Here is a 20,225-nt window from a genome sequence, read left to right as displayed (position 1 = left end):
CTGTTCAAATAAATTATGAAATATATCCGAAAAAAGAAAAAAACGATGTTCTCTTTTAGGCCGAAATTTAAATTGTGAATTCACAATCACTAAAAAAGTGTGGTTAATGTATTACTTAAAGCGGAAGTATACGATTTTGTCAAATATTAATGATTTTATATAAAATGTGTAAAACACTTATTATATATACTTTTTAATATAAAATAAAATAAAAGTTCTGAAAAACATGTGTCGAAAAATGCGAAATAAGCAAGATATTTAATTCTGAAATCAAAAACGGCTGTACAGTCGAATTCGCCAGCATGTATATCATGCATGTACGATGTGAATCTTAACTTAGTTTAACGGTTCATTTTAAATGCCTGAAACAATATATATTCATACGACACACGAACACTAACTCTGGTCCTAATAAAACGACGAATGCTTCGGTTATTGTAGGAAAATATGTTCGTCACAATCGGCTCGGGACGCTAATTTGTCTTTGCTGCATTTTATGAAATTCGTATTTAATGTATAATTTTTCTTGCTTATTTTGTGTAATTGTAACATATTTTATCAATATATTACAATTTAACTCATATAAATAATTGTATGATCTCGCTTTAACACTCGCATTATTATTCAGACGATTAATGAAGTCCATTTATCTTTTTTATAATTTGATGATCATACATAACAAATAGTTTCGATGTTATGTGATCATGTTTTATTAATAATTTATCTTTAAGTACTTGTTTAAATTTATTAAAAACTTTCTTAAAATTAGTACAGCGCTTCCAAGTAAAACTTATTGTAAATGTAACGCGGATACCCATCAATTGTAAAAAGGCATAGATAAATTAATGCAAAGTATGTGTTACTATCATAAATTTCTTCTTTTCTCGCATGAGTATCTGTAAATAATTAGTTTTAAAAGGATCTTTTCACGTTTCCGTAAATTGACAAATTAAAAAAAAATTGTTTCAAATTCGCAAATTTTCTGTGTAGTTATGATATCTGTGAGGAAATTGTAGTACTGAACATGAAACATGCTCTTAAATATCCATTTATGCATATTATGACGATTTAAAAACCTGAAAAGTATAGAGCGTTGCAACGCGAAACGAATGAATAATTTGTAGAGTTCTGTGTTGTTACATTTTGTGATATAAGACGATGTTTTTATTTAAGTATAAATTACTTCACTCATTGTATGAGCACGGATGGCAGAGTAAACAAAGATTTTATAACAAAATTCAATACATTTCAAAATCCGTGAAAAGCCCCTTTAAAGCCTCAATCTTTGCCGCTGGCGTGTGATATGTATATCGGCTATATGTGTGGACCCAGTGTGTTTTAACGCACTCAAATCTAATTAGCTCACTAGATTCAAGAAAATCGGACCGATTTGTAACAACGGCTGCAAAATTCAGCTATTTGCACGTGTATCCGTAGTATTGGCCCTCTTAATAAAAGCATCTACATATTTTATGTGAATAGATTTACAAACATACATGTTTAATACGTCAATCTTTAGTTACATGTGCATTCTTGGACATAACCAAAACACTAAATTAAAATCGATATTGTTTTGACAAACTATCTGCGGGACTAAGCTCCAAGTAGTTATCAGTATTATGTTCGCTGTTTCTCAAAATAGTTCTCATAATCCTTATGATTGATTGCTAAAGTGTTTTACTATGCGCATGTTCTTTTTATTTAAATACTTTCTTAATGGAAAAACGAAACTCTTGTTCATGTTTCTCTTAAATTATTTATTTACTTTGTTCACAAAAGAGCGGCTTATACAACATTTGATAAACCTACTAATAAACCAAATATATGTTACTGTTTTGAAAAGTTTAGTATCTGCGCGCGCAATATCCGAACCGGAAACCGGAACTGGAAATTATCGAAGGAAATAACCGGCGTCTCCTGATTGATCATAATGATTTAATATAAAAAAAATGATCAAATTTACGGCTTTTGAATATTCGTAAATTCTTCTCTATATTTATTGAGACTATATTTCGAATAACGCATTAGCATTCTTCGTGTAAAACAGTTGTCTTCATTCCGGGAGTTCCCCGTTCGATGACGTCATCACCAAATTCAGCACTGTAGTTCCGATGTTAATAATTTTCGCGCATTTGATTTGTCGAAATGTAAAAAAAATTGAGCTTAAGAAAATCGGAGCTAAAAAAACCGGAAAAGAATTATTGTTTAAATCTTCATATGGAAGATATTACTCGTTTTTTGTATGCATTTAAACCTTTGAGTCTTTTAACAAGGAAAAATACATGAATATGAATTCGTATGATGGCCATATATAACCGCATTATCCAACTTTGTATTTGAATGTTATTTTTCATTCGTTGTTAAGTGAAATTTATACTTAACGGATGGAAACGCTGATAACTTTAAAGCTGTTTGTTATGAAAATCATATGTCGAAATGTATTACGCTTACTTGTAGTTAAGTAATGTATTAGTGTTAATTATAGTTCTTTCCCCTTTGTTGACCACCTATACGAAAAACGAAACTATAGTTGGTATATAGGGTTATTGCTCCTTAGTAAATATTAAAATAGTATCAGTTAGAGGGCAATTTTAGTTTTAAAAGTAAAATCTCCTTCTATATATACTATTCAATTTAATTTAAATTGTATCATACCCCAGCGTCGACCATCTATGCGAAAAAAGAAATATAGATGATCTAGGAGTATGCATGCGACAAAACTACTTTCGTAGCAGTTACACAAAACTTTTAATATTTGATAAACAAATAAAAATACAATTACAAATAAATGTTTTACGCAAAGTTTAACTTCACTGTACATAGAACGGAGCACGGATAATAATTTTCCGTCTATTCCTAAATGTATTAGTTTGTACCACAGTCTATTCCTATCTATGTAGTCATATGCTTTACGATTATCCACAAAACTGCAATACCATGTTTTCTTATTACATATTTGTCTCTGTATCAGCGAGTTTAAAATAAACACTGGGTCTATACAGTCATAATTGTTTTAAATCCAAATTGAGCGTCCGTTAAAACCGAGTTTTCGTCAGCCCATAATTTAAGTCGCTGGTTCAATACTATAGTGAACAATTTAGAAAAACAGCTTGTTAGTGTAATCCCCCTATAATTATTTGGGTCGGATTGGTCACCTTTTTTTATAAATGGGGATAATCATGCCCGAGGCCCAAGCACGGGGAAATGACTTTGAGTCCAGTATGTGATTAAAAAATGTGTTAAGCGGGCGGACTATTTGTGGTGCGCATACCTTAAAATATTCATACAGAACATTGTCAATCGATGGTGATTTATTAACACCAAGTTTCTTAATTGCTTTTAAAATTTCAGTGTCTGAGATTGGGCTATCTAGGCATTCAAATGTCGATCCAATATCTTGGTCATTATCAAACTGGCTTATAAAGTTTGAATAAACATCATTCGTTTGCGTGTCGCCACCAGACATGAGTGCATTAAAATAGTTTTTAAATTCTTCATTTGAAATATCATCACCGGTTGTCGATTGTTTTCGCGATTTAAATATTTTCCAAAATTCTTTCGGTGACTTTCGCCTTAAATCATTCATCTTACGACAGCGGGCATTATTATATGAATTTTTTGACTTTCGACATTGATATTTGTAATCTTTTTTTTTATTATATAGATCCGCTCTGTCCGCGTCCGCGAATGTATTGATAAATTTTTTAACCGCTTATATAGGTTATATTTATTTTTGCATTCATCGTCAAACCACTCTTTCGAGTTATTTCCCTCTTGAAAACATGATTTCCGAGTACCACAGGTTCTTTCGAAATATTTATTACCGTATTTACATAGAAAGTTAGTAAAAATCGACGTTAGACAATTAACATCTCCATTTCCGCTGATTTCAATGTTTAAATCATAGACTAGAGAATCTAAATTAGTTGTTATATCGGTTGTAAACACTTCTTTATATTTGTTATCAAATTTGTAATACTTAGGTTTAACATTTCCATTGACGTTCCGACACACAGTGAACGCTTTTAGTGAGAATGATAGCGGCGCATGATTTGCAAAAGGTTGAAACTCGCCAACGGAAAAATTGTCAAGTAAATCAAAGTTACTACGATGTGTAATTAAATAGTCCACGACGCCTGTGCCGTTATGGGTCATGCATGTGAAATTACCCCCATCGCCCGGCCACCGGCCATTTACTATCAATTGATTTGTCGCTTTACACATATCGAGTAAACAATCACCAAAGCGATTTGAAGTAGAATCTCGAGAAGAACGGGGCGTGGGAGTATTGACGGTAATTACTTCATCGACACCTATATTCCAAACATATTGAATATAATCCGGTTTACTACCGGTTCTACAATTAAGGTCACCAGCTACAAAAAATTTCCCACGATCGTTGAAAGAAAGAATATCTTGCTCCAGTTGGATGAAAATATCTATATTATACATGTTATGGACAGGGCACGATTCGGGGGCAATATATGTAAAACAAATATATACATTATCATCCATATTAAAAAAGATCTTGTCGAGTTTAACCCAGATAATACAGTCGATTGTGTTTCTGACTAAAGTTACACCCTTACTAATATTATTTTTAATATAAACAATAAGGCCACCACTTGATCGTTAAGCGCGGCGATTTTGATATTTTCGGAAGGAATGAATAGGGTTAGAGTATCCTATAATATCAATGTTAGAGTTACTGTTAGCCCATGATTCACTAAGGCATATAATATCGTACTCACAGAGAAAGTTAACAAAATCGATAGACTGCTTTTTGTCGGATGTAAGTCCTTCTACGTTCCATGAAAGGCATTTAATAACACTCTCATTTTTGTCCTAACACGGTCAACATTAGAGTTGTTTGTTAATGTACAGTTTATCCACACTGAGATACGCCTCCTTCCCGTCCCTCCGCGCCTGAAGCATTATTGGAACCAGTTGCCTGCGCTTTTTGGCGACCTCTTTTGGGTATTGTTCTGAGATCCCAAAGTTTGTTCCCTTTAATTTTCTCGCAGCTCGTCGAACATTTTCCCGCACCGGATAGTCGCTGAATTTGGCGACAATCGGCCTTGTCTTGCTGGGATTGAACGGGCCTATACGATGGGCTCTTTGTAACCTGACCTCGCGTTCCTCAATATTAAGTTTTTCTTTAATAAATTTTAACACTTTTTGCTCACAGTTTTCCTCCTTTTCCTCGGGCAAATTATGGAATAAGAGATTGTCCCGCATACTGCGGCATGTGAGATCTAGTATTTCGTTTTTTAATTCGTTGACAATGTCTGAGTGTTCTTGGCCGTTTTGTTTATGTGTTTTCATAAAGTTTTTCACGTATTTGTGAGTGTTGTTTATATCTGACATTGTTTGGGTGTCAAATTCACGGCTTTTTTCAAGATCACGCACTTTGATTTGGAGATCGTTGATCGTTTGTTCCATAGTTTGCAAACGGCAGTTTAAACTGTTAACAGTTGTTTGGATGGAATCTAGCGTGGCAAGTTTACAATCCATGCTATCCAGTCTTTTAATGAGCATAGCTATCAGGTCATTATTAACAATACCTGGTGGAGCGGGCGTTGGCTGTCCGTTCATCGTGGCCAACGGGGATACCGCTCCCCATGGCATGTAGGAGGGTTGCGTAGGAGTTTGTTGGGCCAGAAATTGAAGATGCGGCGGCATAAACGTTACTGTCACAATCGGTTTACCATGGAGTGTTGGGGAGGCTGCAGATGGGATATTTGCAGGTGATGTATTGGTCGCCATTTTGTGTACTTTGTCGGGGTGATCATTTGCGGAGTTTGGCGACGCCTCATCCTCAGAGCGTTTTTTCCCTGATTTTCCCATGACCACTGATCAGGTATTGATTGTTCAATTAACACTCACTCAGTTAACGCACTGTAATCCTATTTACCCTTACAATAATGATAGGCTTATATCAGCAAGTCTTCGGCAATTATTTTTTTGTATAGATGTATGAAGATTTATAATCACTAGGCTGGGATTCAATTTTGAACTGACATCTGTTCACCAAAACTGACACAGCTATTTATATGAATAAATATCACGAAAATATGATACTTTTGCACAATTCTCTGTAAGTTTCTATTATGTTATTTTTATTTTTTAAGTTTCACATAGTTTTATTCAGACACATATTTTTCTCATATCCTGTGAAAGATTAAATCCAGATAATCGAATGAAAACCGGAGATTTATCCTGAAACTTCGAGAGCGAGAAAAACACGTCTGAACACTTTCAATACTGTAACAATTTGTGCAGCATATGGTTTTTCAAAGAGATATGACACAAACTATGTAAAATCTAAGTATCATTGTGTACTGGAATTAGTGCGACGCGTTAAAGAAAGGATTGCAATGAGCAACACATCATTCGCATCATAAAGTGACTAACAAATAAACAAATAAACAAAATAATCGAACATAATTATAATTTAACGAAGCACACAATTGGGATATTAAAATATCTATTGCAACTGAAACCGTTTTGTAGGATAAGTTGATGAACCAATTTCAGCTTAAACAAGAGTTTATAAAAAAAACTTCATTTAGTATAAACGTCGCGCTTACCTTAATGACATCTTTAATCCATTGTTTATAACAATAAGTTGACAACTTAAATCCAAAGTTTATAACAAACACCTTGAAACGATAATGCACTTCAACTTCTATTCTTCTTTGTCTTTATCGAAACTTAGTTTAAACTACACTATTTTATGGTATTCCTATCAAGTTTACATTTATGCATGATAAACACACAATCCGAAATACGTTTAGCATTCGTTCGATACTTTAAACTATGGAAGGGAAAGACCGAAAACATTATTCATCACCAGAAATGTTGCACGTGTTGAATATTCAGCTCATTTGTTTATCAGAGAATTTTTAAAATGCAAAATTTTAATATCTGTTTTGTACAATTGTGAAGTGTAAAGTGTTGTATGTTCCGATTCTACATAATGTTTAAATGTTTAAAACAAACATGTTACTTCTTTAACTACAGATCTGAAAATGGAGTGCATATATAAAGTCTACATCTTCATGGACCTAATATCAGGGCCGGATTAAGCTGTTAAGGCCCAAGGCTGCACATGTTACGGGGGCCCCCTTCCTTATTGTCCCTTTCTGTATAATGAAAATCATACTGTATACTACAACTACAAAGATCAGAAAACTTGCATTTGTACAAAGTTGACAGTTACATTATATATATAGCAAAACAAGTTAAACAATGTATAACTATTTTATTAACTGAACTTAACATACATGTTACATGAAATAGATTCCAGCTTATTAGTCTCTTTTACGACACTTCAGCTGGTCAAAGTCATCGATCAGCAGTGTGACGTTTAGTTCTCGGAGGACTTGACATTCAATAAACAGTAGCCCAATGTTGTCAACCTTTCCTGACTCTTGGTGTTCCATTAATAGTTTTTCGACTGTAATAATGTTGAAAATGACATCCTTCTTTGACAGTTATTAACTGAAAATGTTATGTATATTCGTTCAGCGATGGCACCGTTTGAAAAATGTGTCTGTAGTTGACCTCCATCTTACTTCAGCAACACTCATGTAGTTGATGGTTTTTTCTTGATCCGCTTCTAAGATGGCTTTGAACTGAACGAACTCGTCAACAAAAGACGCCTCAATGTCATCTGGATAAGACTCCACTAGATGCGTTGCACATTTCCGTAGATCATCCAAGGTGAGAGACTAAAACTCTGTCATGAAACCAAACAGTTTGTGAAGATTCAAGAACAGAATATACGCTCAACCGCTTACGAAGTTCAAACATGAGACCATTTACTATGCTGTAGAATGCGTGAATTCGAAAATTGTTGAACATTGAATTTAACTTATGGTTCTGAATGGATATACAACACAGAGTGAAAATTGTAAATCTAAGCGAACTAAACGGTTACAATTCGATATACCGGTACATCGGGAAACTGGTAAAATCACACAGACACATTTCTAATGCAATCCCGATAGAGTCGTTAAATGGCGTAATAATGAAAGATCATACATTGGGCAATTGGTCTGCCGTTGGGGGCCCTTTGAAAATCGGCGGTCCAAGGCTGCAGCCTTGTTAGCCTAGTGCTTAAGCCGGCCCTGCCTAATTTTGTAGTCATAATAATACATAAAAGATAATAGATCCATCTGAAAGAAAGTTGATGACAAACTACATTAGCATATTGAATATTTTCTTAGTTGTACGATCGGTTTTAGAAATCTGCTACAAGTCAGCATCTAACAAGTGTACACGATACAATTGTACAGAATGCAAGTTGACGAATCACAATTCAACATTTTACAACGCATTTTCAAGTCAGCCGGTGTTAGGTTACAAATTGACATTAGTATCAGCCACAGGTGTTGGGCGCGTGGTCAAGTCACTTAACACTACCAATATGTCATAAAACAACACTTTTTATCATTTTGACCAAACATATTTTTCTGATATAATATACATATACAAGATAGGTATCTCTTGACACAGGAAAATCACCTACATCAACATGTTTAAGCCATTAAGTCCGGGCATTAAGTGCCTAATTGGCAGTCGATTTTCGTAAACTATGTTACATTTTGTTGGGAAAGGTTGCCTCGTGACGACAAATGACTACGAACGGCTACTTGCAAACATAAACTACAAGAAAACACTTCTCGAACTCGTAGAAATTCTAGGTCGGTTCTCGTCTGACCGAACGTTCAGTGCCGATTTGTACACGAGTAAAACTATCGAAATATCCCAGCTACCGAACGTTATCCACATTAGTACAATAAACAAATACAAGTGTATCAACTTACAACACAGATTTGTCCTGTTGTTTGCGTTATAAGGTCAAAATCGTTGTAAATCGGGAATTGTTTATCGGCAGTTTCGAGTCCAGCTCCATGTCGATCAGACGCTCAAGGTAAATACGGTTCTCTGTTTCAGGTATTCGGTAACTCTGAGGCGGGGTACCAATAGCTGGATAAATAGCGTAAGGTGAAGGACGGATCACCGTACACGATTGCAATAAACATTTAAACATAACGATTATATCAGTCTTTGGTGTCGATAAAAAGACAAATCTGTGTTGTTAGTTGATAAAGTCCTCATTACGCCGTTTCTACCTATACAAAATAGATTACTGTTGCAAAAACACCACTTCCGCCATGTCCTTTATTCCAGATTGTTTAAATAAAAACTATTTTGTTTCGTCGCAGAAATGACGTCACTCGATTTACTACGTTATACATTTCGTAATATAAAATCAGAGCTCTGAAGTCATTTCAAAAATTGAATTGAACACTATCTCATGCAAACGTTAATGATGTTTAGATTAAAATACAAAGAAGTTTGTAAATACAGAAAAGGGCTTTATGCTAATCTAGTGTGTTTCGGCTCAATGTGGGGATGTCCGACAAACTGCAGTTGTTTTCTCTTTTCACTTTTTTAATATTATAGTCAGGGGAGATGAAGTTCTACTGTTTAAGGTAGCTAATCGAGCGGCCACGAAAAAATAAAAATTTATGCGAGCATTATGGTAACCACCAACAAATGCACAGAAAGAATCGGCTTTCAATTTGATTTGATCTCCCCACTCATTCCATCTCGCGAAACCCTTAATTTTCCTAAGCAAGGTAATCATGCTATTACACAGCAAGGCAGTTTACCTATATATTTATAAAAGTCCAGATAGCTTAATTGGTAGAGCAACCCAGGCTGGTATCAGTAGATGGCTCGTGGTGGCTTCGGTTTCGAATCCCGATCTGACCTTCGTAGGTAAACTTGTGGTTGCAAGGCTGGAAACTGATAGTGTGACAATCTGTTTTGGGCGGGGTTTTGGGCTAACAGTTCAGTTCATCATTCAGGGGCGTAGGTAATGGGGAGGCATGGGAGGCGGCCGCCTCCCCAATATTTCGGCTTTTATATAAATAAAAGGTCAAATCCCCCAAAATCGCCGCCCCAAAACTAGTTTTTGTAATCACGCGCCGTCAGTGCAGAAGCCAGGTGTCCCTCTCCGTCTGCTCCGAGGTTGCCAATAGTGATGTGTCAATATCTCTTGTTAGGTGTCATAAACCAGGGACCCGGGTGAATGTCATTGCGTTAATTATTTTTATTGTTCTTTTCCGTGATTGCACTGTCGGTGTTTTGATTAAGGACAGGCTTTTCTGTAAATAATTTTAATTGATCGCTTTAATTCAAAGGTAACTGCCACTTTAAGCAATTTTGATTAAATATACGCGTGAAAAACATTAATTTGATTGAAAATATTTTTTTCTCTAAGTATAACAGTTATTATTTGATTAGAAATCATTGAAACAATATCATATTTGTAATTATTTAATGTTCAAGACGAGTATTCCTAATCAGCCTCGAAATGTTGCCTTTCCTAAGCGTAGATTCGGGAAGAAAAAGCCAGAACAGCGTTCATTCCAATCTAGTTGGTTTGATTCGTTCACATGGCTCCAATACGATGAGGCAGGTATATTAGTATTAAATTTTAATTTGCGACCGTTTTTACCTTTTATGAACAAAATACAAACGAAATTTAGTAAAAAAAAACACAACATACAAATAAGACTCGCATTGTTGCTTTATAACGTGTTTTTTTATTATCATTAATATTTAACACAAAATTTATTACATTAAAAATGTTATTCTTTTCAATGTTTGGAGGTTATCTACGCCCCTGTCATTTCACATGAAACCCTTTAATATGTCCCGTTTGTTGTTTAATTGCTGATTAACATAATAATTAAACGTTCATTTCCATATTTTTATACCAGTCTTTACGAACTCCACGTTCTTCTGCTAGGAAGCGCCTTTAATAATTTAATTCAAAATTATCTTTATAAAAGATTTTTGTTAGTTTCTTCTGATAAACATTAATCGAGCTCGCTTTGAGGATTTGCCTTATTTCAATTAGTCATTAATAGCGAGCTTGAAGAGCACGCCGAGGCGTGCTCGAGGCGAGCAATATGGCAATACGTATTTGACTGTACAGGTTGTCGTTTTGAAATGTTTGGTTCCTGCGCGCGCAATATCCGGGACCGGAAATTTTCGAAGTAAATAACTGGCGTTACCTGATTGATTATCATTTTAAAATATATAAAGATGATCAAATTTACGCCTTTTAAATATTCTTAAATTCTGCTCTGTATTTATTGTGACTATATTTCGAATAACGCTTCGTGTAAAACAGTTGTCTTAATTCCAGGAGTTCCCCGTTCGATGACGTCATCACCAAAATTTAGCACTGGAATTCCATTATTTTTTACAAAAAAGATTAGTTGCGTTTTTGAAATCATCATTTAACGTTGTTTTTCTTTTTGATAAAAAATAAATAGTATGCCGATTCATGTTATTATCTCAAGAAAAGAAGTAAATGAAGTAGTGGGCGGAGTCTATCGAGGCTATGTATATCAGGCTGTGACGTCATTCTGTCGTCTGTCTGTCATTACCAAAATTGTTGTGTCATTCTCAATTCTTTCAGGTAAAAAGAAATTAGATCAATGTTATTTGATAACAACAATTTTGGATTGCAATTGAAGCTTAAACTGTTCTTTTAAACGGATACAATCTGCGTTTCATTCAATAAACAAATCCGATCGTTGAAAATTTTTAATATTTTGACAGTCAACAAAAAGACAACATTTCATTTGACAGAAAATGTAACTTACTAAATTTGAGGGAATAGACAATGTTCTCTATTTTGTACAAGATGTACCACCAGATGGCAACTGTTTCTTTCACTGTCTAAGTCATGCAGTGGCAAGAAATTTTGATAATTCTCAAATGTTTCGAAATCTGATCTGCCACAGAATTGTCAATGCTTGGGATGTATCATGGCCATGCCATGTCATTAGATCATATATACAAAACTGGTATGCTGGATGGTAATTGGTGGGCATATGCGTCTGACATTGAGGTAGCCTCTTATTTGCTAAAGTTTGACATCCATGTATATGTAAAGGGCGTAAATAAAAATGGCCAACAAACCTACATGTTTACATATCCAATAAATTCAAATGAAAAAAGGAAATTTCTTTCAAGGGTATTAAATAACATGTTTTGGTGGGTGACATAGTTCTCGCTGACCTACCTTGCATTTATTCCTAAATTATGGTAATTTGAAATTACTTTGACTGTATATGCTCAAATAGGAAAATAAAACAAATATGCTGCCTGGCCCTTGTGAAATCTTAGTACAGTATGCAACATGGAGAAATTATTGCTGATGCCAGTGACGATGATGTGCACCTGAAAATTATTATTGACAAGGTAGCAATAGTTTGGCTGTTCTTAATATTTACATTGTATGTTCTAGTTGATTGTTTCGTGTTAATCGGAGGTAATGCCAAGGACATACATACTAGATTAATATATATGGCCTTGGTATATACCAATCTTTGTTTGCTGCACAATTTGTTTATAGTTCCATGCATTACAGCAACTTTCACCTATATATCTTCTCTCCAGGTATATATAATTATTGAAGTATTATTAGTATAGGTCACTTTATGGTTTAGATATTTATTTATAAAAAAATATTGAAGTTATTTAGTTACAAGGACTGTTCTGTGGCTCTTATCCGCAGTTGGTATTCGAACCATATTTATATATTTTTACCAAATTTGTGCAAAATAAGGTGATTTTATCTAAACTACACAGTCGGCAAATTAGCACCATTTTACAAACAGAAGCTTTTGTTGGCTTTTCAAACATTACTTGGTGTGAGCTTTTGAACTGACAATATACTGTTCTCAATCATAACAAAATTTCAATTAAATTTAATTCTTTGTAAAATTTTCCTAAGCAAAGTAATATCATCCTGTTACACAGCATTGCCGTTTACCTATATATTTTTCAAAGGGTCAGATAGCTTAATTGGTAGAGCAACCCAGGCCGGTATCAGAAGACGGCTCATTGGTGGTTTCGGGTTCGAATCCCGATCTGACCTTCGTAGGTAAACTTGTGGTTGCAAGGCTGGCAACTGATAGTGTGACAATCTGTTTTGGACGGGGGTTTGTTCTAACAGTTTAGTTCATCATGTCGCATGAAACCCTTTAATATGTCCTGTTTGTTGTTTAATTGCTGATTAACATAATAGTTAAAAGTTCATTTCCTTATTTTTTATACTCTACTACAGTCTCTACGAACTCCACGTTCTTCTGCTATTAAGTGCCTTAAATAATTTAATTCAAATATTATCTTTATTAAAGTTGTTTTTATTAGTTTCTACTATTAAACATTAATCGAGCTCGCTTTGAGGCTTTGCCTTATTTCGTAATAAACAGCAAATAGATTAAAACTTACAAAAATGGAGAAACATTTACTGGTCATCAATACTTGAGGGGTTTTCGTCAAAGGCACAATACTATCAGGAGGGCCGATACTATGAGAATACTGGATAAAGGGAAACAAGAAATATCTTTAAAAAAGATATACGGCGTTGATAGTTCAATGAATGAGATCAAGGATAGCGAATGTCCTTTTCTGTGCAATTCTTCGCTGCATCACACGCAGTACGGGATGTTACGCGGAGTTTTCGCGGCTTATTTTACATTATTACATATTGCTGGTCATAAATCTATAGATACAAAACAGAAAACCAAAAGAAGAATGGAAGTAAAATTAAAACATATAGGTCAACCGGCCACACGCGAGCGTTCTTCGAACAAACTTGTTTTAGTGGTTTGTCGGGCATTGCTATTTGATTCGATTATTAACAGTATCGAAAATCATCGCGCTCATGCTTAATACATTAGTCAATATGGTGGAATAATTATTGTTAAATTAATCAAAAATAATATTTATCATTGTATTGTTGAAAACACATTAAGAATCTATTATTGACATACCATAATTATATTGCTGAATACCTTCATTTAACATATTTCTGGTCTAAAGAAAATTCCAGGTCACCTAGTTCACGGATAGCGTCTTTATTATATAACAATTATTTTACTGGCGATGACATGTATATAAACGCTGACATCCACACACTTACCGCGAATGGACCCGATACCTCGCGGGTTGAAATGCAATGCATTAAAGTGAGGCCTCGCTTCCACTGCTCTATACTTTTAGATGTTAACATGTTGACAGGAATATGGAAGTAAGCAGACATGCCCAAAAGCATTTTAAGTCCACAGGACATCCGTCCGGTAGTCTTAGATAACTTGCAGGACCGGACCGGGATTCATAGGACCGAAACATCAATGTACAAACATATACTAGTATATCGTATTTATATATTTGCGAAGTTAAGTGTTATGTCGTTCGGCAACAACTCAGATGTTCAATTAATACTAAGTGTTGGTTGTTTTCCTAAGTCGATAAGTTGTATAGTTACATATTTGTTTTCTTAATTCCAGGGGTGTCAATTGACCCAAATTTGAAATCCGGAGAATTAAGCTAGGGGTCTGGGACCGCAGGACCCCAACGGGGATTAAGGGCCGAGTCCCTATGGGGGAGACCCCCGTGACCTAGCTTATGTACCTTTTTGTAGTATTTCTAGTTGCAATTTCTGGTGACAACAATGCGAAATATTATAAACCTTACCATCCGTATCACCGCATGTGTATCGTCATCCTATAAAAATGTTATAAAGAACGTCGAAAATAATTAAAATTGACGAATCATACTGTATCCGAATACGATAGTCCGAAAACATGTACATGCTTGCACATATAATAAAATGTGCTATATACATATCGTTTGAATGTAGAAAATGTAAACGGGTAACCAGTAAACTAGCAAATATGTAATCAATATATAATTCGGTTAACATATTGCGTTACAATATGCTACTGCAGTGCTTAACATTGCTCGCTTAAAATTTCAAGATGGCGGGCATTAGCAGCATTTCGCAGAATCGTAAGATCTTTGGGAAAGTAGCGAAGAGGTTTCGTAAGTTACCGTTCATTCTTTGCCAGCCGCTAACCAATTAGAAATCGATAAATAAAAGACCGGACGAAATTGGTACCAAGCGCAAATTTCCGGAATGCCTAGGAATATTCGTTCTCAAATGATCGCACACTGGAACGAATTCTATCAAATAAATCAACTTTTCATCTTGAATTATTTCCCCGACATTCGGACCGGCAACATGGCATTTTCAATCGGACGTACCTGTCTTTAAAACGTCGGTCAGGTCCGACGGTCCGACACTTTTGGGAATGTCTGAGTAAGTACTAAATATGAGAACATAGCCTTTAAGTATAAACGCTTTTTGCGCTGGTAATTCTCTGAAAATAAAAGGTGCACGCACAAACTGTATTGATGTCGAGAATTGAGTGTAAAACTGTTCTATCTATATATATTAAGCCTTTTCATTTGAGATAAAATTGTTTAATGCAGTAAAACAGTGTTACAAAGACGCGGATATGTTTCCAATTTCTGGTGGTATACTCAAATCAGCCAATGGAATAAATGAAGTGTATTCATTCGTACCTAGCCGCGGGAAATTTTATTTGAATTTTATTGGACACTTACAAAGGTCAGGTAAGGTGTAACGATGGCTTAATACAGCTCTGCCGAAAAAGTTGTCAATTTCGGTCTGCTCAATGGCATCGCATAACCTCTCTGATCAAATCAACTAATCGTTTAGACTCGAAAACACAAACAAAGAGTGGGGTAACTAAACTAAAGATTGTTAAAGATTCATCATGTAATTGTATATACTTTATGGGTCGAATAAACCAACAGGAGAGATAACCGCTGTCTGTGAGATTTTTAATAGAAATTAATTAATCAATTGTTTCCCCTGATTTCAATTTTGTCATGAATTAGTTCAATGAGTCCGTACACTATTTCGTCTATGAAAAAGAGTAGCGTCCTGGCTAACGACACGTTTTCGTTAAAATGTATAGACCAATTCATTGTTATTGTTTTGATTCCGAATTTTCGCGCATGCGTGATGCGCTGGTAGGCAAAAGCACTGGGTACAGTTACGATAAACATTATGTCGTATAGATAACGGCACGTGTTTGGTCAATATATCGAAAACATTAACAACAACATCATAACACCTAAATACTATTAAAGATATTGTATTTTTAATGTCAATATTGTTTAATTAATACATGTATTCTTATCTATAAAAAAAATATATACTCGTTAGTCATTATCATCAAGGTAAAGGTGGTCTGAAGACTAAACACCGACAATTTCACAAAACAAAGCTATGCATTAGCCGTTTTATTTCTTGCATAAGGACTTCAAAAATTACAAAAAATAATAATGCATCCCATTATATAATTATAATTATCAATTATAGGAGTATGAAAGTGTGATAAAAAAATATGAGTGAAAGAAAAGGGGTGCATTAAAATCTGACATACCGGTACAACAAAGCCCTATTAAAAGCGAAGTGCATGACAGGATTTAAATGTTATGATCATTTTCTTTTAAATTGGATGATTTGTTTTTAAGGTGAATAACACTATAGATGAATCGTAACATACAACTGAAAAACACAACTTCACATGATGCAAATTAACCCGTGAATTCATGTATATTGAAATTTCTTTACTAGTGTATATGAGTAATAAATATCTTACATTTTATAATATATATTTATATTGCTTTTTATTTTTCGTAAATATTATTTACCCAAGTAGTCATACGTAATTTCTTGTTTTCATGATGTCGTTTGTGCATGGCCGTAACATTCAATCTTCAAACGGAATGACGTAGTTTTAATTTACCGGTACCCGCTAAATACGTTTAATGATTATATGTACATTTACCAATTATTAAATACGTTTTGTTATAAATTACCGGTAAACAGGCTAGTATCTTCACAGCGTACATTTTCTGTTAATATATACTGGACAAATTACTATATATTTTTTTACAATATGTAGCATATCTAATTGAACAGTTGAACTTTGGCGGTATATTACTCAACCCCAAATAACTGCTCAATACTACTAGAAAGAGAAGACATGGTGGTATCATCAATTGCGTTTAATGACCAGACTTTCATATACCACCTGTGGTCAGGGACCTATTGTTTGTATAGGTCCCTGCTGTAGTTTATGACATTTTGCTGTTAGTTAAGTAGGGACAATATCTGATCAAAACGAGATAATCGGCTTGTGCCGAACAAAGGGGGCAATTAAACACAGGAATACAAAGGCTAACACGATTTTTAGATTGATGCAAACAATCAAATCAAACCAATTAAATTAAATTAATATATTTAATGTGTCAAAGTGTTAGTTTTCCTAGACAGACAGACAAGACTTTTTTTAGTAATTTCCTTTTTTATTTCCATTGTCAAAATAATATATTTTGTATATAACATATTATATTTAAAAATACACAAAAATAGTATATATGTTGTCTTTTGTCCCGATATTAGTTATGGTACATAGCATCTATAAAGACTATGGATGGTGTGAAAAATGATTTCCCGTGAAAAATATGTTTAAAACAGTGTCAATTTCGATATATATTTTATTACAGACATAAGCCCCCCAGGACAACCCCCCCCCCCCCAATGAAAAAATGAACATTTGGACAATTGCCCCCCAGTAGAAATGACAGGTAGGATATAAGCCCCCCAGTGCTTATTTTGCATCTGGACATTTGCCCTCAGTGCTTATTTTAGAAGTGGACATTTGCCCCCCAGTGCCTAATTTTTCAATGACATTACTCGATTTAGCAGATAATCATGTCCAATTATCACCACCTGATAACTCAAAACCTTTGAGATGATAATCCGTTTATCCAATTACCACCACTGAAAGGCTTAAATAATGGAAGGGATAAATAAGGCGACACTGGATTTGATCTCTTCTCTGACTTTCATAACTTCTATGGCTAAGTGGTCAGCATCGTTACTGTGTGTTGTGGATGATGTGACCATAGTAACCTGAATATATAAAAACAATTATTTAATATTGTAACTAATGATAATAGCAATGAAACATTTAATTTATTATATATAAAATTATTTTTTGTCGTTTTGTATAACTGTTTGGAATTAATTATGTAAATTAATTGATATTTTGAATGTTGTTACAGCTTACAAATACTACATTTACCTTTACTTCAAATAATTAAATTTGTGAAGTTATGCAATACTGTCTGGAATTAATTTTGCAAATCGCTATTTTAAAAGTTATGATAGCAAAGATAACAAATAGCATTTTAATATTATACTTACATCAAGATTAGTTGTCAAGGTTCCTTTACATGAAGCGCTTCTGCGCTTGGAACATTCCCAATGTATTGATTCTTTACGAGACTTCTTTTTGGTGTAAGAGTACCTATCCTTCAGTAATTTCTCAGACCCTTTATTACTCTTAATAATTTCCATGATGAAATGTATCATTTGAAATGTGATAGTTTCGTTATATACTAAGTTTTAGTTAATTGTCACTCTAACAATGTAACTACAAAAATAATTGCCTTTTAATGTTGTTATATGTGTTCACTTTAATTATCATTATTTGTACTAAGTTATGATAATTATTATTGATAATCCTTTTGATTGATTAAATAAAGAAGCCATTAATTTTCATTAACAAGTATATGATCAAAGCCACATGTCACACCTTTAACAAGCTGATAATCCTTTTGATTGATTAATTAAAGAACAATTCTTTAAGATGTTTGTTTTACCTAAGATTAGGAAATTCAAGTGAGTTTCTGGACCTTTTTTATTTCAAATTATAATGATCCAAGTATCTATGATTATATATTTGTGAGATATGAAATAATAATGAATCCAAAGACAGAGATATACTAGTTTAATGGAAACAACATATGATATTAGCACTGGGGGGCAAATGTCCTCTTCTAAAATAAGCACTGGGGGGGCAAATGTCCAGATGCAAAATAAGCACTGGGGGGCTTATATCCTACCTGTCATTTCTACTGGGGGGCAATTGTCCAAATGTTCATTTTTTCATGGGGGGGTTTTGTCCTGGGGGGCTTATGTCCTACGTTGTCTTTTGTCCCGAAATTAGTTATGGTACATAGCATCTATAAAGACTATGGATGGTGTGAAAAATGATTTCCCGTGAAAAATATGTTTAAAACAGTGTCAATTTCGATATATATTTTATTATATATATATATATATATATATATATATATATATACATACAAGGGAAAAAGTGTATAAATGTTGCTTTAAGGTACGTGAAACTATGTCACAAAGTATATTTACATTTTTTTTAGGGTAGGTGTACCCATTGAGCATAAAAAGCGCACAACGAATATACAATATATGTAATTTATTTTGTGTAGTCGCGATTAATTCCTCTTGTTAAATTATATTATTTAAAGGACACAAAAAAAACTATTTATGGTGTTGTTTTTTTCCTGTTTGCATTTAAAAATAAAATATTTTGCTAATAATACTACCGAGTTTATAATGTGTGCATTGATGTAATCAGCTATGGTCAGATTACAGAATGATATAATTGCAAAGTTTAGTTCAATGTTTTGGAAGACTTTTTTTAGTTGACTTGCACAATGTACCTCGTCAACATCACAGTCATGTGGTTGATATTGATACGCGGCAGAAAACACATTTCAACAAACACGAGTATGAATAAATCAAATGTATATTGGGGTACGTTAGATGAACAATTGGTAAATTACGTTATACGATTTTACAAATTTGATCTGATACTCAAAGATTTCTTAACACATAAACAAAGTGTTATTAGTTCAGACCCTGTTCTTTAGTTGCAGCAATTGTACATACTTAATAACAGATGGATTATGGATTATCATAGTGGTAAGTTATTATATGTTGTGTGCATGGAATCGATCTATTTATTGTTTGTTTTCATTCTTATTTGTTTGAGTACAGTACAACAACTTTTGGGATGTTTAAATCTAAAATCTAAAAATGGTCGTATACATGTCAAAATAATATTAAATAATGTATTTAATATAGATATAGAGCATGACAATAAATATCATGCTCGATATCTCCCCTTTGATCGTGTCTTTCTTTTGCCTACCAGAGTAGCACGGATAAAAACACGCAGGTGCGCGTGACGTCACGCGTGAATTGGTCTATTAATCGTTTTTATAATAATAGGTCAGATTTTCAGTTTGCGAGTGTATTTGAACAATATAAAGTTATGAAATAAAACTTAGCAATGGCTAGAAGTGTAACTCCGTTGCTCAAGTCGTACAGTCAAGTTATCGATACCATTACCGGATCATTACCCATAGCGGAT

Source organism: Dreissena polymorpha, chromosome 7, assembly GCF_020536995.1.
Source record: "Dreissena polymorpha isolate Duluth1 chromosome 7, UMN_Dpol_1.0, whole genome shotgun sequence".
Classification (NCBI taxonomy): Eukaryota; Metazoa; Mollusca; class Bivalvia; order Myida; family Dreissenidae; genus Dreissena; species Dreissena polymorpha.
This window is presented reverse-complemented; position numbering follows the sequence as displayed.